Source organism: Vanacampus margaritifer, chromosome 15, assembly GCF_051991255.1.
Source record: "Vanacampus margaritifer isolate UIUO_Vmar chromosome 15, RoL_Vmar_1.0, whole genome shotgun sequence".
Lineage (NCBI taxonomy): Eukaryota > Metazoa > Chordata > Actinopteri > Syngnathiformes > Syngnathidae > Vanacampus > Vanacampus margaritifer.
The window spans coordinates 4213403-4235646 of record NC_135446.1 but is presented as its reverse complement, the minus strand read 5'-3'; the positions used below and the strand labels follow the sequence as shown (position 1 = coordinate 4235646).

The 22244-nt window shown below is 42.4% G+C and overlaps 1 long non-coding RNA gene across 1 annotated transcript in view; it reads right to left on the bottom strand.

Moving 5' to 3' along the window:
- LOC144035422 (uncharacterized) overlaps positions 1–19084 on the bottom strand; it is a 38694-nt gene extending 19610 nt beyond the window's left edge. Inside the window, exon 1 of the long non-coding RNA XR_013288436.1 lies at positions 18937–19084. This is a non-coding gene — a long non-coding RNA (uncharacterized LOC144035422). The remainder of the gene's footprint in view (positions 1–18936) is intronic.
- Positions 19085–22244: the final 3160 nt, after the last annotated feature.

Here is a 22244-nt window from a genome sequence, read left to right as displayed (position 1 = left end):
ATCATCTATAGATTAATCGATTCTAAAAAAAATAATCTATTGTGACAGCACAAGTTAGTAGTCACACTTTCAGGTGAGATTTTAGGATAAATGCATTACAACCTTTGCAGGTGAACGTGATCTGAATAGACCAACACATTCAACTGGAATTTGCTTTTCATCAGTGTACTTAATTATTTCGTTCGCATTTTGACACTTTGAAACCAAGACACCAGCAGTTGATCAACTGTACCTCACCATTCATTATGCAGCTTTTTGGAGGGTTTGTACATGTAGTACTGGGGGTTGGTTGCTATGATGTTCGACATTTTAATATTTTCATTTTACACCATAAGAACATGTGCTGTGCTACTAAGTAGTCATTGTCACAATATTGCTTTGTTAGCATGAATGACTACCAAAATGTTATGTTTTGGCTCTTATTCTCTTGTTTTTTATGTTTGTATTTATTTGTAGTTTTATTGATTTAGGGATTTATATATATTTTGTTGTTTTTATTTCTATTTATATATTTTTCTATTTAATTTTAAAATTATATTTGTATATCAATTTTTATTTTCATGTTTACTCATTTATTTATTCATTTGTTTATTTTTAATTTTGGCTGTTTTGGTCCTCTATACACCACAGCTGTTACGTTCATGAATTAGATCCCAAAAACGCAGACAAATAATAGTTTTTACATTTATTTGTAAAACAAAGCATCAACTGAAGGTGATGCAATCATCTAGGCTAACAGTGACATGACAAAGAGAACAAAGGCTCTTGCATCAACCAGGGCCAAACGCTAAACAAGGAATGCCCAGTAAGTCATTAAGTAAGCCGTTTGCGCGAAACGTACTCACGACTAGGCGTGACCGCAAAAACTAGACCAGAAATAGTGAGAAGGGATCGTACATCAGGAGACCTGGAGCTAGGTAGCTAACAAACATTCATCCGGCCATGGTGGCAAGCAGATGAATCGCCCGACAAACAGAATGTCTTCCGCTGTTCCCTTTATAGGTTGCGGATGACTCTCATAGGCTGCTGATTACATCGGGCAGTTGCAACACAAAGGACACAGTCTGAGAGCGCAAATATGACAACAGCATGTTTTGTTGTGTGAATCATGCCACAAAATAAATGGGCATGTAAAAATGTCAATCATTATATGAGCCAGATATGAAAAGGTAAGCGTTCCACGACTTTCTTTTGCCACAAAATCACCAATCACTGTAAACATACATGCGTACATACACACATAGAACTTGTGAGCTCCCCCTGCTAGAGTTAGTGCTAGTGCGTGGTCCCATGTCTGCGAGGATACGTGCACTTCCCGTCTGCTTGTGGTGTGTGAGACAAAGAGAGCAATAAAACTTGCCGTAGAATAAAAGAGTCATTGTTCACCAAGGTGGTCTTGCTTGGACCTTCAGTGCCACCCTTAAAACATGCACACACTCACAGTGGCTCAAATATCCACAATGCTTGTAGGCTGCCTAAGAGACACACAATACACACTTCCGTATGCATAAAAACAGCTTTGTGTTGCAGGGTGGCAGTTGCACAGAGGTAAATATTTGCCTGTTGGATATCAACTGTGTAAATTACACATGCACACACACACACACCTGTCGGGTGATGATGTTTCCCTCGCCACAAATCTGATTGGTGCATGTGGAAGGGTTCTATCACTCACTGAGTTCCGATCCGTTTGCTAAACAGCTGATTCATTACAATGGTCTGTCGTAGAGTCATACGGCTAAATGGGAGCATGCAGCACTTTTTTCACTCTATTGCACAGTGGAGTATTTAAAAGTACTCTACTAGAATATTTGAAAGATCTGACATCAATCTTTAAATATTGTGTACAGAGTAGGATTTAAAATAGAGGCAGGCAATTTCCATCCGTAGAAATCCTTGACAGAACGTGAGAAACTTGAGGAACCCACCCTTGACTCGGTAGCCCGCCCCGACAGCCTCTCACGAAACCGTGATAGTCTGTGAGAAAACTTTGAGAAAAGATTTGAATACAGACACACAAAAGTGCCAAAGGCTAAGCAGTGATTACTTGGCGAGAACACAATCTGAAAAACACAATTTGTAGCAAAGGGGAAAGCTAAAACGGGTCATTGTCACAAAGGTAGCCATTGAAATAGAGGAAATGGAAGAAGACCTCCAAATGTGATTTTATTAACGTGCCTCTTCTAAGAAAAGGGACTGAAACGGAGCGGGGGTTGTGGGCCGGTGGGGTGCCTGGTGGGCCTGCAGTGCCCCGTCCTGCTGCGTTGGGTTGGGGGCGCGGGCCGCGTTGGGGTGGGGGGCGCTCCTGCTCCGGGGTTTGCTCTCCGGCCGGTGGCCCCTGCGGGGCCCGGGGGTCGTCCTTTAGCGCGGCCGCGGCCTGGGGGGCCCTGAGGTGTTGCGCTTGCTCTGTCCTGGCGGGGGTCGACGGCTCCCCTCTTTGGTGGAGATTTTCATGCATGCTAGATCCACCACACCAGCATCTATCGAGACTCAGACACAATTTGTTTCTCCCTCAGGTCATTGATTCGGTGGAGGCTGGTGTCTGTGGATCTCACTCTGCTTCGTCTGTCCTTTCTACCTTTCCTCAGTTTCTCCTTTGGGCCCTTGAGGTTTCCCTGATTTGTTGGAGTTTGGATGTCTTTGGGGTTGGTGAAGGTTAGTGGCCCGGTGGGTGGTGTCTGGTCGGTGCTGGGCTTCGCTTTTCTTTCTTTTCTTTGGTCCCCCTTTGGGTCTCCTGGCGGCCCCACGACTCTGGCTGGATTTTGAAGTGTTCGGTTTAGGTGAACGGTATGGGAATTCTTCTTTTTTTTTTTTTTTTTCGCACGCACGCACACACACACGCACGCACACTCGCACAAACACTCATACAAAAAAAAAAAAAAAAAAAAAAAAAGGGAGAACAATGATGATGACATTTCAAATGATCAATACTGAGATCTCCCAAAAAAAAAAAAAAAAGGGACTGAAACATTGCTGAAAATGCCAATTGTCTTGTGACCGTCATTCTCTGAAAACAGTCACGGTGCAAAACAGCACACACGCTTTGGTAAAGCCTCAAAGGGAAACTTTAGCATTATTAGAGGCAAATATTCAACAAGGGAAAAAATTGAGTCTTTACTGAAATATCATCTTTTCAGCATTAGTGCACCTAAATGCTATCAAGTGATCAAATCATGAGTACGTAGTAAATGCTGCAAACAGCATATTTTCCCATAACGCTGAACCTAAATTAAGCATTTAAGACATGACAATAAATCATCAAAGTTACGAATGAACTGGTTTTTTTTAACCTACTTTTCAAATTCATTGCTGTAATGTGGGACAAATGTTTTAAAAAAGAAGTTTTTTTTTTTCACTTGTGAGAAAATATGCTATCGTTGTAGCATTTATCTAACAAGTACGTTTGAACATATTTGCGATTATGTTTGAACGTACTCTCCTGTCAAAAATGTTTACTCCACATTGGCAGTTCCACACTTGCATACTTTAAAGACAATTAACTGGATAAAATCAAAGCCCAAATCAGCTTGCTGTTGCAAACAAGTGATTTGCTGTTATGCGGTTAACTCTAAAAGGGAACAGGACAAATCAAGTGATGGGTTATGACCAGTATACCTGTTGAACTTACACCACTAGAATCCACAGACAGCTGTGACAGGGAGGACAAAAAAAAGAGGAGGAGGAGGAGGATGGTTAACACACACACACACACACACACACTTGTCTTGAATTTGACAGGTTGGAGTACTACAAGCGCTATCCCCTCATGACTTCAACAACAACGAAAAACAGGCTCGCTGATGTCTCTATTCACTTAAAGTGTCACTCTCACACCCCCTCGAGAGACCTTACTTCCTCTGCCAGTCAGCCAAATTATAGCTCTCCTTCTCCCGCTTTCCATGTTGGGAGACACCCAAAGACATTGACGCACCTTCTTTGAAATGTAAACTATTTCACTTGACATACCCTGAAGGTTATGTACATTTGTACAATCTAATGAGAAAAATGTGCATTTACTTTTTGCAATGGTAATAAAAATAGCATTTAGTACAAGACAATATGTCCAAAATAAAAATAAATTCAGGTTGCATCTGGTCCAATCCAGATCCACCGAAAATTGATGTTTGATCAATATGTGCTGTATTGAGTTGGTAGTAAATTATAAGGTGGCCTGTGGTCAGTGGGAGGAAAAAGTGCTCATCATAAGATAACCTTGACCCAGCTGCATTTTGTCTACATTTCATACATAGATTTGGCTCTAATCAGCTTTCTCACGGGCATTCACGCACATGCCAGTAGATTTAGTACATTATCATATCCCGGAGTGGAACAAGAGCAATAATTCTATCTAGCATGGTAACAAATGCTATTTAAAGGAGATTAATTCCACAAGAGGATTATTCCCCCCACGTTACACATAATAGGGAAGGGAGGATGGGCTTGGTGGTTGGTGGCTGGTGGACAACATTTGATCTCACAAACATCTCCATAATCCCAGGTGGAACACATGTTGGGCTTTCAAAAGACTAACTAATACATGCAGCGTGTGTGTAACTCGTATTTGCAGTTTGAACGACGTAACTAAGAGCTGCAAAGCTGCAATGAAAAGTAATAAAGAGCTCTGCAAAGTCTCACATTTGAGATACAAATATGAGAACTCCGAACTATCGTGACTATGGATGAATGAATGAATGCATACTGTCTATGGAACATGAATGTAATTATGTAAATGTATTCATGTGTTAGTTATTAGTTCCTCATGTAAGGAGAGTGTTGTTAACTATTTGAACATAATTCCCACATCTTGCTTAATTGAAAAGTTACATTATTGACACATTAAGGTTCAAAGAACCAAATAAACTAAAAACAACTCTAATGGGAATCTGTTTGTCCCTCATTGTGACCCATTCAAATTTATTGAAATAGCATTCCTCTCAAAGAAACTCGGGTTGCTCTGGGTTACCGTCCATACAAACTGCAAAACAAAACAGAAAAACTGTATCCACGTTCACATTCACGACAAACAATTAGACTATGCCACACAATACAAGCCGGTGGAGAAGGTTTTAATCATTAATGGATCATGGACACACCGAACACACAAAGACTAAATGAATGGATTCTATTGAACCAACTTGTCTTTGTTTATGTATTGGTGTGCATAAGTGATACAAAAAAAGCTTCTAAAATAAACATCTTACCACATCTGCTCCCTCAACAAGAAAAAAGTGGCACCTGAATACATTCATTGCATTAACACCTTCAACAACACCTTCATGCGAACACCTTCATGCAAACACCGAATGCGCAGCTAATCATTGTCATTACAGCTGTTGGCTTTCCAAACAGGCAATCACAGCTCATCTAAATAATGAAGGGAAGACGTTATTCCTCCCGTCCAGAACACAGAATCAGATCTGTCTCCTATTAGGACACACTTTTCTTTTCATTCAAACCCGTCTGTGTGCATGCACGGCTTGCTTTTATTGTGCTGCGGAAACAGCTGGGCTGAAAACAAACTGACAAAACATTGGAAGCAGAAAAAAGACAGAATGAAAAAACGTGCGCACGTACACAACAACCAGGAGTCAGGAGCAAAATGCCTCTAATTTTTCTGTCATCTGCCAGCCGTTTAAAGGAGACGAAAGCGCTCTAAAAAAAACAGCAACAAAAACGCTCCTCCTTCAAGACATTAGCGATGGCGGGAGGAAGAGGAACGTAAAAGAAAGGCCTTTTCCCATTCTAGTCGCCCCTCTGGCAGTGGAGAGAGCAAAAGTAGAAGTGTAAGTGTCAGATGAGGCAGGCTAATAAGCACTTAACTACTGGCCTTGTCTCCCCCACACCAAACCTCCGTGCGCTCACTGCCGGGGGCGGGGCTCCCTCTGAAGGGGAACGCCGTTTAGACTAAAGGTCCTGTTCACTCCAATACGGCGCATTAGCCTTGATGCAGCTGTCAGCTCCTGGGAGAGCACTAAAACTACAGGTGTGTACGTCAACTTGCATCCTCTTGCCCTGAGATGAGCTGAGAGAAATAATAACAGATGCTTTGTTCTGCTAATTTGCACACACACAGCAGCTTCAGTGTGTGCCAGATAGGCAGCGCCCACTTGACTTGCAAAGTCCAATCAAAATAAAAAACGTTTTTTGTGATGGATGGATTAGCCAAGAAATTACAATCAACGTCGGTATCAAACAGTACAAGTCAGAGGTGGGCATGTCTGTAAATTCTGGTCCGTCATTTGTCAACAGCTGGGCCAACCGTCAGTCATTATTTCATAAATCAGTCATTGTCAGACCGTCACTCCGTCAATGTTATTTTAACCATGCTTCCCTCATCGCTAAATGACAGTTCCTCATCACTACTTTAGGACCATCAGCTCTTTTTCTTAGTCCAAAAATGGGTCCAAAATTTGATCTCATTGTCATTTTAGTCACAGCAACAGAAAAAACAAGTTTGTTTAAACTAATGCCAGACAAACAAATAATGTGTTTTTATAGGAAGTGCCGTGCAAACATTCACAGTGTCGGGTGGAAAATGTAAGTAAACACCTACAGTGCCCTAATGACGAATCAGAATCAGGAGCCCCATTTTTATGCCCAGCTCTATTTTCATGTCTAGCACAAAGTGCAGTCTGACTGTGTGCATGGGTGGAATTTTCTGGACTTTTGAGATGGAACGCAGTTGATTTGGTTCCCAGCCAATTGAAGCGGCTCATTCCCTTCATATCAGCACAGTTGAGGCACACACAAGCAGAAATGGACTCTCTGGGGTCCGTGCAGAACATTGGCGTGTACAAAGTGTGTTTAATAAGAAATTGCAAAATTGCAGATGATGTAAAGGTTGGTTTATGTGAAATGGACACTGCATTTGATCCAATCTTTGTCATGTGACAAATGCATTTAATGAATTGATTTCTACAAAGAGTTTTCTGAGATTGCTGTTGTCATTTATAAATGAAATATGATGGCATCCACCACAGAGTGCAGAATCCATCTGCCTGTGACTTGATCAAATCCGCCAAAATTACATTACACCACCTGCGCCACAATTCAGAACTGGATTTACCAGGTCTAAAGTTTACTCTGTTTTAACGTCCCACGTGACAAGATTGGAGGCGTTGGTTAGAGATGCACTACTCTGTTATTCAACACACCAATTTTGAGTTTTATTTTCTAAAAAAATTGACTCAATCCTCACACAAAGAAAGCTCTGAGAATACCTCCAATTGGGATTTATTTATTAGCATGAAAATATACCTCTCAATGTGTCTTGTTGTGACTTCATCGAACATCAGATCACATTTTATGACCAGTTCATGCAGACATCCATGTGCTGTAATTAAAAATGTTTCACATAATTTTTCTTTCACCTGTAGTTGCATCTATCATAATAAAAGGCTATTGTTACCGTTGTACCATTGTGCCGTGTTCCACAGAGAAGATGTGCAGAAAATGAAGCAATTGGACATTCCTTCAAGTTTTAAGAAAAAAATGGCAAGAAGAAAACTGTTGCGGGCTGCCAAAATCCCTCCAGCAATGTGCATGGTCTTGAAGGAATTTATGGCATGATCTGGTACTACCATGAAAAAGGTGGCACGAGAAAAGGAAAGGAAAGCATCTAAGACAGGCATGTGGGGAAAATTTATTATAATTTTATTTTATTTAAATAAAAAATTGCTTTTTGGCCATGATTCCAAAATGTATATTTGGCATGAAAACAACACTGCACATTATTTAGCTCGTGAAAGTAGATGGCATGAGTAATTATTCTAAACAGCAGTCAATTTAGGTCCAAATCACCTTTAAAAAATATATATATGACAGAAGAGGGTAAATTCAATCTATGTAAAAATGTATGGGCCTTGCAAAGGAGTTATACTCAAAATTACTACTCTAGTTTATCAAGACACTTGGTCAACATTTCAGATGTCTAATTACATGGAAATGTATTTACACCTGTTGGGGGGGGGGGGGGGGGGGGTCATAATTGTCAGGCATGTGCAATAGAAAATGCCTTGGACCCACCGGAACACCCAGAGAGGAGCAATGTGGTCTGCCAAATTCGCAAAAGCGCTGAATTTGACTTTTCCTGTCACAAAAATGAAGACATGCCAGTTTGTGCACCAGTCTACAAAAATAGGGCCCTTCATAATTCATATTGCAGGATGTGTCATGTTTCGGTTTTGTAGGGGTTAGGGTTTTGTTTATTTTGGGTGTGCTTGTTTGTGTTCGTCTGTGATTGGTGTTTGTCATGTGTTCCTTAGTTCTTCCCCTGTCTTGTTATGTCTGATCACGTCCACCTGTGTGTCTGTTCCGTTCCCAGTGTGTGTAACCAATCAGTACCCTTAGCCTATTTTGTTTCCCAGGTGTGTCTCATTAGTGTTGGTGTATTTAGGCTCCTTCCACATGAATGGCAGTTTCAATGTATCCTCACAAGTTTCTTACCGTTTAGCTTGCTTATGCTTTTGCAGCAATATATTTTGCTTCTTTATTCCCACGTTCAACAAGCAGTGTTGTACTTGAATCATCTACCATTGTCACTTCTCCTGTGTTTGTCTTTTTCATGTTGTTTTCATTGAAAACTTTTCATACATGCAAAGCCATGTCTGTTCTGTAGATTGCAATAAAGTAAGAAATTCTTCTACGCTTTCCGTTAACTCCCTGTGGCTGTACTAAAGTGCCACTCCAGACTTGGCATATACATTACAGCCGTTAAACGTCCTCAGCGTCTTCTTTTGGACACACGCAAGTCTTGAAATGCTTCTGAGCATATGAGGTTTGTTTGCGGTACGAAGCCGGCTTTGCTTCCGTCTGGACGGGGGCCTTAGTCTGTTGTGTTTGTCCAGTCTGTGTGGGAGCATTGTCTATGTTGATGTTATGTGTGGAAGTCTGTGTTTCTCATCGCGTCAAGCTAAGCCCTCGTCATAGTTAAGTTTTCTTTGTCTCAGTCTAGTTATCCACTTCTTAGTGTAGCCGTCCACATCTCAGCCTAGTCGTCCTCATCACAGTTAAGTCGCCCACGTTCTGCCAAGCCAGCCACAGTCAATCCAGCCTCCTCTCGTCCTGTCCTGTCATGGCGACCAGCCTCCTCTCGCCCAGTCCAGTCATGGCCACCGGTCTTCTCACGTTTCGTCCAGTCACGTCACGTCCAGTCCTCGTCCACTCACCTGTCTCTACATGTTTTAATAAAGTTCTTCACATAGCTCTTCATTCCTGTCTCTCTGCTGTTTCTCCCCGCATTTGGGTACACCCTCTCCCACGCACACCCTATCATGACAGGAAGCCTACTCCAGTCAGAAGTTGCGTCAGGCCCTGCTGTACACACTCGCGTGAATAAAGTTTTGGGTAGAGAGCAAGTAGGTTTTGTTAAAGACTTAAGCCATACTGCGTTGTGGAGAATGAGGGCTTTCAGGACATGATAAAAACATTAACGCCCCCGATATGATGTGCAACTAGATTCCTGTCTGACAATCACAACGCATTGAGTTGTATTAAAAACCAGGGTATTGAACGACTCACACAGGTAAAAACATAAACATGTGTTGAGTAGAACATAGCAATAAAGTGTCACCCCTGGTTACTGATAATGAAATATGACGGGTGACATGACATCAAGCTCAACAACATTTTCACAAGAATTTGATAAGCATTAAGCATGCATCCACTTATTTACTGCATGTATGGGTAGTATACAGGAACTGACACTTTTTCACAAGAGTAAACGTAATAAAAAGTAACTGAGATGTAATTGTTTTAATTAGTTTACATTTAGTAAGATGGCACGTTGAAAAAGATATTCATTCGTAGTTACAACTTAGGAGTGTAGTATTTTATTAGGCAGATGCATGTTAAAACAGCATTTTAAAAGACGGATAGTTATAATTATAAATTAATTTGACAATCGTCTAATCGTTGAGTAATCAAATAATCGTTGCACCGTTTCACCGAATCGAATCGTGATCCTACTGAATTGAACCGAATCACTCCATTTTAAAATCAAGCTGTCCTTGTATCGGATTGCACCCCATGTATCAAGATGCGTATCGAATTGTCTTGATTGGAGAGATTTACACCCCTAATGTTTATCATGAGAGACGGGCAGGGGTGTCAAATCCAGGTCCAGAAGGTAAAAACCTTGCCACCGTTTGGCTTTAGCCATGGGTGCTTCTACTCAATCTAGCTTGTTTAGCTGCCAGTTGAGTAGAAGCACATGAGGCTAAAGCCAAACTGTGGCAGTTTTGTTGTTGTTGTTTTTTACTTTCCGGACCTGGATTTGACACTTCTAGAAATGGGATTGAACGGTATTATCTTGTAATTGGTCCCGAGTATGAGACATGAATGGAGTCTTATGTGCAACGTGATAAGTGCAATGCAGTCAACTCATGTCATAAATCAACTTTGCACAACGCTTTAAACTGAGAATTCTCTACTTTGAATACTTGTTCGTTTTTATGATTCACTCAGCTGTCAGCACCATGGGGGACCAACTGAAATACAGGAGGAGGGTCACAAGGAAGGTTGCTTTTTATGTCAAAGGCAACAAAAATGTTGTGATGGTTTTGTCATTCCAAGACAAACATCCTACAAACATGTCAATTAGGAGCTGTGGCGAGCCGGATTGTGTTGTCTTTCCTCCCTGAAGCCAAAGCCGCCAAAGATATAACAAATGCGTCCTGACAAAGACACACAAAAAAAAATCACACGCATATTCACCCGCTGGTGGGAAGTAATGATGTACAAATACTTCGTACCTAAACAGATTGTTCAGGTATCTTTTACTCCCAATTTTGATAGAAAAAAGTTTTTTCCATACCTTCTACTCCTTGCTTTGTTAAAATGCAGTTCGTCTGTTACATTTTCTGTCACAACAGATGATGTTGTTATCCAATTCAGCATTCATTACTCCTCAGTTGACTATTTAGCTAGCTATCTTAAAACCAACAACTAATGGAACCGTATTTTGTTTTTGATTTGATACTTTTCTAAGTCTTTGTTTAAACAACGTTTTATACTTCTACTCAAATGCAGAGGGGAAGTACTTTGACCATCTTTGAGAACACCCCACTGTATAATTGTTGGCCAACAGTATTGTTAAACCTAAAAAGAGTGGAAGTTGACACAGATCACCATGGAGGACACTAGTTTCGAACCGGCAGTGAGACATGCTGGGCCGCATCATCAAAACCTCACAGATCAGACAGTGAAGAGACAAAAGAGAAAAGCAATAGCACAAGAATTAAAGCGGATGTAGGGAACAGAAGGGAAGGGTCGTGATAATAAAACACAGAGACGCGGAGAGAACAAGCGATGCTTCCAGACAAAGCGATGCTCTCTGCGTGTTTGTTGTGTGTATTCATTATAAAAGTGTCCCGACTGTCTTGGCGTCCTATCAGGTGGCATCAAAACCACATTCGATCTAGAGGGGGAACTACAAAGTGTATCCTGGGCCCCGAGGAAAAAAGTCTTTTTGATCGTGCTAATTAAAAGTCATTTTGTTTAAAACAAACAGTCTCAAGTCTAATTGGCTCTTTTCCATAAGAAAGAGAAGGATGTTGAAAGTGGAAGAACGTGTGCACAGAGGAGGGAAGAAAGCGTGTTTGTGTGTAATAGGCGGTTAGGGTGCCGGATCACAGGGAAGCTGCGCTTACACGCGACGTTTTCCACGTTAACACTACTGCGGACCGCTAGGAATACCCGCTAACAATGTGAACATTCAATAAAGAGCCTGCAGAAGTGGGCAGCTGTAGGAGATGACGCACAAGAGACCGCAACCAAGAATGCAGCCAGGGACGAGTTAAACGGCCCCCTACTGGGTCATTATTCCCGCTTTCAACAGGACACATCATGTCAACATTAAGTAAATTACTCTTTTTCTGCCCCTTCTTAGTCACAAGGCAGTCAACATGCTTTTAATATTTTATATGATTTGGAATGTGAATTGAACCTTGATTGTCCCCTTTTATGGCACTCTCAATTGTAACCGCATTTGATTTTCTACAACCGCCTTACCATTAGCTGCCTCGCAAATGTCAGCGTATAAAGCTTCTCAAAGAACACAATTAGTGTTGCCCTGCATAAATGCTGCATTTCAGAAAACTGGGAAATTGGAAACTGTATGTATTGGAAATGTATTTTGCTTAAGTTTGTCGGGACGTTGTCGAGAAGGTACCATGCAAGCTCCTGGTGGGCGTTCCTGTGCAAGTCTCGACTTACAACACACCATTTAAAAACCTATTGTCACTAGGGATAGATCGATAATCGGCCGGGCCAATTATCAGCACCGATATCATATCGCCATCTGGCCTTCTTTAAAATCCGATTACCAATAATACATCAATTTAAAACTGCGCTAACTTCAGACAACTGTTGATTTAAAATTTCAGTTAAAATTGTAAGAAATGCTGCTGACCTTGGGAACTTTTTGCAACTTTTGTTTTTGTTTGAAGTTAAAACAAAGATAAGTTTAACATTTCAGTGATTGTGAAATTTTTGAAAACTTTACTGTACAAAAATGTAAAGAAATGTTTACCCCCAAAAAAATTCATTATTGTCTAAGATTTAAAAAAGTAAATATATAAAACACGTCTGAAAGGTTGTCCAAATAAACACATGCTGAATATGCTGCATTTTACTGAAAATGAATATGGGCCCCAAATATAATGTATGCCTCCTTGACTACTAATGTAATGGGTATCTGTATCGGTCCTGAAAAAATCATGCCGGTCTATCTCTATTTATTGCCCCACCAAAATAAAAAATACTGCACAAACCAAGCTCAGCCTGCTTCAAATCACAATAACGACACAAAAAAATATTTTTATTTGCTCACCAAGGTTTGCATGGGTGCACGCATACATTTGAGACTGAACAGTGAACAGATTGTCTGGCATTGAAATACCGTCATCCTCTCACGCTAAAACTGACAAACCGATTTGTTTTATTCAGCTATGCCAATTGGTGGAGTCAAATGGTGTTGAGTGGCACTAAACGCAGATATTATACAGTTTAACCATTGTGGTGGAGTTTGGAAACACTACGGCTTGTGCGATGGCACATTTGAGTGGGAGAAAAAAGGATTTAATATATAAAAGTCCACTGATGTCACTTGTCCCTCATAATGTCACCCAACAACAAAAACAGTTGATTGGCTTGAGATGGAGGGAGTAGAGTGACAGAGGATAAAGAGAGGGGGATTAGGGCGAAAGAACAATAGGCACAACAATAACCATATCCCTAACCGTGATCGTCTCGTGGTGACAGCAACAGCAAGTAAACAAAAGACAAATGGTCCAAGTAAAGTCAAGTGAATGTTTATAAAATGACTTTTTGAGTGGCAGACAGACCAATTTTACCACGTATGTATAACACGACATCAGAGACGCACGCGCTTCCCTGTCTTTGCCACAACACAAACGTTGACTTATTTATTTGATGATAGGAGTGCGCCAAGCTCGTCGCGACAACAAGAGCCAAGCTCGTCACAATGCCGACTGGCGCCTGCAGACAGACTGACGTGAGATATAATCTTCTCCGACGACAACAAGAAGGCGAGCGCAACATCTTTGTGTACGCGACGCAATTAGGAGTCAGATCGACAATGAAGCTGTCAGCAACAAAGAAAAGACAACAAGCTATTGTTGGAGACGATATCTTGGTGGGAAATGTGAATGCTAAAAAGGGCGGATAAAATGTGAGGGAAGCAACGCAAGTGAGTGAAAGTGGAGCTTAATGTGGATTAATTACAAGGTCGCTGTGAAATCTTGAATGCACATCAGAAACAACTTGACCAAGCGAAGGAAAGGAAGCGAATGTTTGTAAATGAGCTCTTGTAAAGCGGCATCATCAAACCATAATGCCTCGTCTCCTCAAAGTGAGGCTGCGCTCTCCAACGAGCGCAGCTTGTTGGATATTGTCGCCCTTAGCAGGCTTTTTAGGAGCTAGTTGGAGGGCCAACTGTTCCGCCCGCATCCTCGTCCCCACAGTTTGAGCGTTTAACTTCACTCATCAGTATTTACTTCCACTTAGTAAATGAGTTAATAAGCACGTGTGCACTTCCTTTCCTATGAGAGGTCAACCAAACATGATTTTAGTCTTTTTTTCTTTTTAAATTTTGGTCCTTGACTGAACAATGAATCCAACTATATGTTGATTTGCTTACTAAAATGGTGATCAGAAAAAGGAGAAAATGAAAAAGCTATTATTTTTTTTTACTAGTTGAAAAAAAAAACATCCCCAATGCATAATGATTCCATCACCATTCCTCACTGTAGCTTATGGTGTTCTTTTGGTTACGAGGAGTACCGTTTGGTTCACGGCAAACACTCCTTTCAGAATTGTGGCCAAAAAGTTCAACCTTGGTTTCAATGGACCATAACAAAATTAACATGTTGGTCCAGCTCTCTAACCTTGCTCTGCAAGCTGAATTCTCAAGATTCGACTAATCACAGAGTAGTATTGTGTTTGGGGTTCTGGATATGCAGCTGTGACAAAGTGCTGACCCCAGGAGAAACAAACTTACCTAACATGGACAAATGGACGCTGCAATTAATTCTGTTCTCACAGATTTACTCAACGTTTCCTTGTTTAATGATGAACAGTGAGAGGTGCTTTGTGCATTTTTAGCTGGCAAAGATGTTAGTGCTTTTTTTTTCTCAAAAAAAAAAAGACTAAAATGAGACATTTTCATCCGTTGCTGTGATTAGTCAAAACAAATGTGCACAAGATTCCACATCGTCCAATCAACTCAAAGTATAATACAGAATGTCCCGCCTTTCCCGAGTAAATCACCGTGGAGCAGTCCCAGATTGAAACTGTGGAGAACTCACTTGAGTGAATCACAATTATCAATCTGGCTAATGGCAGGTTACCAGCTTTCTAGTGTAGACATGTCTATAGTCCCCTGGAAAAGACATCCTTAGCAAATGTGTTGAATTAATCCCATGTCAGCTCACAAGACAATGCAACATTAATTACACAAAGGAAATAAGGAGATACGTTTTTAACTTCCTCCTACCCCTTTTGAACATCCATCCATCCATTTTCTTAACCGCTTGTCCTCACAAGGGTCGCTGGAGCCTATCCCAGCTGTCTTCGGGCAGTAGGCGGGGTACACCCTGAACTGGTTGCCAGCCAATCGCAGGGCACACAGAGACGAACAACCATCCACACTCACAATCACACCTATGGACAATTTGGAGTGTTCAATTAACCTGCCACGAATATTTTTGGAATGTGGGAGGAAACCGGAGTACCCGGAGGAAATCCACGCAAGCATGGGGAGAACATGCAAACTCCACCCAGGAAGGCCGAAGCCTGGACTCAATCTCACGTCCTCTGCACTGGGAGGCGGACGTGCTAACCAGCGGGCCACCGTGCCGCCCGTTTTGAACATATAAAATATTTTCTTTCTTCCTATTATTGTTTTCTTTTTTACTTAAATTTATATTTCAGACCTGTAATGTGTTTTCTTTATGTTTATATGTTCAATAAAAAAAAAAAAAAAACAAACCAAAGCAAAGCAAGTAAAAAAATTTTTTTTAAAAAGGAATCACGTTTCTTGGCTCATATGATGTATTATTAATCCCATTTGGCATGAAGCCTTAATTTTTGAAGTATTATTATTATTTATTTTTTACGGGAAAGGGGGTGAAAAATCACAAGCTGACGATTAATGAGGTAAACGTAATGATCTGAGATGATCAAAGACTGTTAGGCAAAGTATAGCCACCAATTAGTAAAACAAGCACAGGGGAAAGGGACTAAAATATGCACCACCGTTGCTGATGAAAAGACAGGGTCAGAGAGAATGGACTCATTTCACAAATAAAATGACGTGCACCAGACAAGGCAGTGTGTGTGCGTGTGTGCGTGTGTTTACAGGAAGAAGGGGTTGCGTACAGTATAGAGGCGTTGTTTGGATTTCCCATGTGTCCATGAGCAGAGAGTGAGTACAGTCCCTAAAGACTGCTAGAAGAGGAGCTGGCTTTACTTTGATAACAATAATAAGGTAAGTTTCTCACTCTGGCGTAGATTGGCACAATGAGGTTTCCCGTTTGATCCAACAAGGAAGCTTATTATAAATTTGCAAAGTTGGTCAAATGTTGCCCACTACAAATTGAGTTCATTAACGGATGCTCAAGAGAGGTTACAATGTGTTACTTGGACTAAACTCGTTTGCATAGTCATCTTGTTTTTGTGTCAGAAATGGGAAATTGTCCTCAGCTAAGTACACAATTTGTAAGGCAATACGTTACCACTAATATATACAGTAGCTAAAGTCCTAAGGGACCGAATGTGTCAGATACAATGAAATGAAGCCAATCTTGACATGAACTTTTCGACACTCGACAGTGACGAATCATTGATCAATCATCACTTCCAGTGTTTTTGACTGGAATTGAGATGTACTCGACTGCAGGCCTAACCTATTTTTGCAAATAATCAATGACAACAACATCTTGGTCATTGAAAAAGTGTGAGCTTCTTCATCATCTTTGCTTTCCTTGTAGTTCAGTGAAGGTTCTGTAGCTCATTTTATGTTTTTGGGGATGTGAAGTGTTGCTTCCGTAACAAACATACCTTTCGGAATGATCGCCAAAGAGTTCAACACTTGGAGAAAAAATATTTTCCACATGCTTTGATTGATCCAACCTTGGATGTTGTTGTAAAGAAAGGGCTGTCTTTAGTAGTGCACAACTGGTAAAAAAAAAATCATTTTTGATTGCTGTACCTTAAACTTTTTTTCCCCCATTAATTTTAAAGAGATGTCCAGGACACTTACTTCACACCTGCAACCCGTCCAAAAAGAATTCTTTATATGCGACCCTGAAGCTGCACGCACTGCATGTCCAAAGTGAATTACATGTTACAGTTGTGGAAGAGTCAGTGTTATTATTATTAGCATTATAGGTTGGCAGTGATAAATCGGTAAGTGTTGTGCTTGACCTTTTAGTGGCATCCGGAACCATTTCTTGCAGGAAACATGTCTTTTCCATTAATAAGTCATTCTATGCCAGTGTTGCAGGAAGATGATAGAAGGGACAAAAAAGGACAGTTATGGTCTGATAGTATGACGGTGAGAATTTGGGGGAACCCGTTCACAAATGTTCAATAGATTAGGGTTCTTAAGAGTTGTCCAATATTTTGTTCTTAGCCATTTTTGAGTGTTGTTATCTGTTTTATTTAATCCTGTTTGCAGATCCCATGAGCAGCTGCTGAGCGCAATATTTCCATCATTGGCACATTTTGCTCCAGAATGCCATGACAGTTTCAGGATTTTGTGCCTCTGTGCCAGATTCAGCAAAAGCAGTTGAACAAGTTATTTCAGTGACCATTGTGGATTTTTCTTTCCGAAGAAGACCAGCAGTTGTATCCACGTGTATAGCCTGTAACTATCCAAGATACTGCTGACAACGCCACTCTACCTGCCGGCTTCATCTAACAGATGGCGGCAGAAGAAGAGAGGTATGTGATCCAGCAAGCCGCCACATTTGTTTGGGACTTGTACAAGATCAACACCCCATTCAAATACTGGCACTTTTTTTGTTTTTGTTTGTCAGCAGAGCCCTAAGAAAGAAGGGATCTCATCAGTTGCATTGGGAGAATATTTTTGAGGGACTGACAGATGTCTCTCACCATCTGACTCATCATACCTGCATCTAAAAATGTCTGTCAGGCCCCGGGATACACACACTAGCACAGAACAAGCCATGTGTGGCTTTTATGTGCTTTTCTTAGTACTGAGCACTTGTTTTTGGTGTTTTACACAGAATGTCAAAAATCTACATGACAATTTTTACTTCTTGCCAGGCCATAACAAGAAACACAACAGTCAGCAGCAATGCCAATTCATTATGACCACGTGACATATTTACGTGATTTTGTTTTTTAGCCAGAATGGTTCAGAACAATCTTAGAGAACAACAATACTGCATTAATATAAAAAAAAACCCTATGATATAATATCCACATAAAATTGAGAAACCTGAAGGCAGTAAATGCCTGAGAAGTCGCAATAACACTAAGGGTGCTATTTTCATAAACAGGTGCGCCCGTACGTAAAAACGGGTTCATTTTCTGTTTTGTTCCGGGGTGCAAGGTCTCCACAGTGGTCATCTTTACATCATCCTCAAGTAGATCTTCTCACAGCTGCTTTTAAATGTACTTTGCATGCGTGCAACAACCTCCTACATGTAAATGTCATGTAGACTGCACAGCTATCTCTCGGCGCTGAAATCTAAGGGAATAGGGGGAGCCACTTCGATTGGTCGGGAGTCGGCTGCGTTCCCTCCCACAACAATACATAAATCTACCTTCGCTAGCCGAAGAAAATACCACAAGAAAATAAAAAGTTAGACTGCACTTTGTGCTAGACTTGCGCTGGGCACGAAAATAGGGTCCCACTGGTGAATTGAGGAAAACTATGTGGGGACCTAAAATCGACAAAATGTAAATGACTGGTTGTGTTGAGACGTATTATTCAACTGCAGTAAGTTTAACAGTTCCCTCCTGCAATATCGTGAATGACTATTTGGATAATGTCCTTGAACAAGAAGTAATGCTTTTGAGAAGCCGTGTGCAACTTTTGTAATGAAAGAAACACTTCAGATATCTTTTTAGAGCTTTTTTGATAGATAAAAAACTGCATTCTTCTCATTCAATGTTTTCAAAGTCATGCATAGAATAAGCATAAAAGAGTATAAAGAATGAAAGGATCAAAAACCAGTTCAAATCAGTGCCAATCTGTCGCTCCCTCTCTTCCTACACTTGTCTTTACCACCATCTTGCAGTCGGGGTTGTGATTGGTGCAAAAGGCTCCCCCTTCGCTCCAAGCCCCCTGCGGGTCTCTAAATATGAATGGTGAACGGCACGGCCCTCTTCATTTGCACGGCCCGCCTCCGCAGTACCGCGTATGCAATGTGGGAGGGATTCACTTACCGAAGGCTGCGTTGGTAGCCGTGATGCTGAGAGCCAAAAGCAAAGAGGTGATGGGTGCCGCTGCTGACAGTGGAAGGTGCTTGGAGCGCTCGCATTGATTTATGTCACTTCTCCGTCTCTTGCTCTCTCGCTTCTCCCTCTCTACACCACTTTTTCTTGCGCTCTCTCCCTTCACTTTACATCACACACATACGTGTGCACAAAACAATAAGACAGAAAATACAGTGTGAAGCAGAGGCACCTGTGGGACATGATGCACAAAAGCTTATTTTTCACAGCTTTTTTAAAACACACTGTAAGTGAATGCCCATTTTATGCACACGTTTTAAACATACGTAAAAACTTGCTGTTGATGTGGGACACTCACCTGACATCAGTGCAGACGGTTTTAGTTCTGTCTCCATACAATGATTGCTAGTGTGAATGGTTGTCCGACTGGCAGCAAGTTGTCCAGTGTCATGGTTTGGGTTGTGTGGTGGATAGTTTTGTTGCTTTTTTGTCATGTTTTGGGTTTTGTTTGAGTTTGTTACCTTAGTTTAAGTCATGATCTGTGTTTTGTTATGTTGTCCTTGTGTGCCTCCATAGTCTCGTCAAGTATTGTCATGTCCAGGGGCGTAGCCAGAAATTTTTCATTGGGGTGGCCAAGGTGAAACCATGACTCATATAGTTCTGGTCATACCTGAAATGTCTAAATAAGTGGTTCTTAACCATGCAGCCATACCGTTTGCATGCCGACCTTGGGCTGTGCGCGCTGACGAGTGGGCTGCATAAAATAATATGTTATGAATTCAATGCATTGGTGCTGTTACAATTGTCAATGAGTTGCTCAGTTACAATAGAGCTTTCTGCCACTTGGCAGCAATAGGGAAAATGTCAGTTACTGACCTGTACACAAGTAGAAAAAGAAACCAAACAGCAAAATTCACAACTAAGTATTAAAAAAAAAAACTATGTTGATGCCTTATTTTACCAAAAGACGATGGGGGATTTCGACCCCTGGTAGCCCGCCTTTCATTTCAATGGGGGATTTCGACCCCTGGTAGCCTGCCTGTGGTTCTGTGGGACTGCTCATGGAGGTTTGCTAGTGGAGGAGGCCCCCCTGCCTAGGCAACTCCAACGCCCGGCTCCCTGGAGCTCCGCCAACGGCCAGCAACAAGCCCCAAAGAAAGGCGCGCTCCTCCTGGTCCGCTGGAGCTCCGCCAACGGCCAGCAATAAGCCCCGAAGAGAGGCGCGCTCCTCCTGGTTCGGCACACGCACTCGCATACACCTCTTTTTTTTTTCGACTGTCCCTCATGAATTTAGCATTGTCCTTCGCTGGGCTAGAGCCCGGGGTTTAAGTAGCCCTCCCGCCCAGACATCTGGGTCTTTCCATCTTTGTGCTCTATATTGCTTGTTCTTAATAATATTCTTGGATACCGCATTTATTAATATGACATGTCTAGGGATTGATATTTCTGATTGTATCACAGCATTTCGCCGCTTGGTTCGCCCCGGACCTGCTCGGGTTCTTGACGCCATTCTAGCTCCCGGAAGAACGCTACCAGTACATCAACTGTGTAGAGCAACGTCCTCCGACTCACCAGCCGGGCGAACTCACGCAATCTGCTTTTTGGGACTCCTAGAGCAATGAGCACAGCAAAATTCATTGGGGGCCACTTTCCCCGGGTTCCCATCTGAAAGCCCATTACCTGCACATCACGCTCTCGAACCAACTGAGCAATCTGGGCCGCCACTGGTTTGTAGTGGGTCACCTTTTCCCCTGCCGCCCGGACGAGGTTGACATAGTTCCACTCGTACCGAATAGTCACATCCAAGACCAGAACATCGTGGCCGCGCACGCAAACCAGGTCGGGGATCCTGAGGACGCCCTCAGGAGTCTTCACTCGAAGCTCCCTGGTGACGACCCAACCATAACGTTCCGCCTCTGTGGCCAAGAGCTCACACATCTTATTGTACCTATTGTGATCCTGTTCCGCTTGGTGTCAGCGCAGTTACCCAAGATGTGTGAGCATGATTCAAGCTCTGCCTCGCAACGTCTACAGGCTGCCCCTAGTTTGCTCCGACCCCTCGCCAGGAACTCCGAGTGGGGTACACACCTGCCCTTAGTGCCAGCCCCATCAAAAAGTGGCGCTGCCTGAAACTTGCGGCCATGGGATCCGCAAGCCACGAACTGCTGAACTTGTCACCTCGGAACATGTCCGCGCCCACACCCTGGACCTGTATAGTCTACATACGAGTTCCGGACCAACTCGATAACGTGTTTGTCCACGCCCCGATGCCCCAAAGCACACAGGATATGCTCATGGGACACTGAGTCAAAAGCCTTCACGAAATCCATGAACACAACTGCTAGCGGTATCGCTTCAACCCTCGAGCGCCTGATTAATCGGTCCAAGATTAGCAGGTTTTCAGGGCACCCACTCGTGGCCTCCATGAAACCACGCTACCTAGGATCAATCGGACAGGCTCGCGATAGCCTCATCGTCATGATGCGACTGAACAGCCCCGCCACTGCCGACCCAATATTCACTGGACTTGATCAGGTCCAATGCAAAGGTCTCGATCAGTTCAGGCTTCTGATCAACATCAATGACCATATCAGCTATGGCCTTGAGCTCCTCGCCATCTTTTCCATCACCCCCTTTTTCTTTTGCCTCACGGATTCTGGTCGCCACCAGATCCGGGGGTGATTTCGGCGGGACCGCATCAGCCGACAATTCTGCATCAATTTCCCGACCCAGTTGTCGCTCCTCTCGGCCATAGCTTGCCATGTCACCACGCAGAGACCTTGCATCTTACCTCACCTGGTCAGTTGCCTTCTCAGGAATAAATTCGTCCTCTATTCTCCTTTTCGCCTTTTTCTTCTCTTTACTCTTTCCCCCGACAATCCTGAGCCACTTCTCCGGGTGAGCGTGCCGCTTATGCTGGGAGACACCAACGGCCTTTCGGAATCGGCGATCGCAGATATCACATGGAAATCCGTGGGTGGCACTCGTCTCATCCACCACACCCCAGCATTTGGGGACATGGCACGCAATGGAGTGCCTATTAGTGTAACTCTTCCTACACTTACAACACATGTACGTGACAGAAGCATGACTATTCCGCGAGGCGATATGCCTCTCAAGCACCCCCACACCTCCAACACGCACCCCACACAGCGGACAACCCCCGGACGTCAGAGGCAAGAGCAACGCCACTTTCTTAGGGGAGATCATCTTTTTCTGTCTAAGTTCAGAGATTTTGTTCTTGTTGGGGCTCTTTGGCCCACTCATGTCTTCAGATATTATTCCTTGTCTTTCAATTT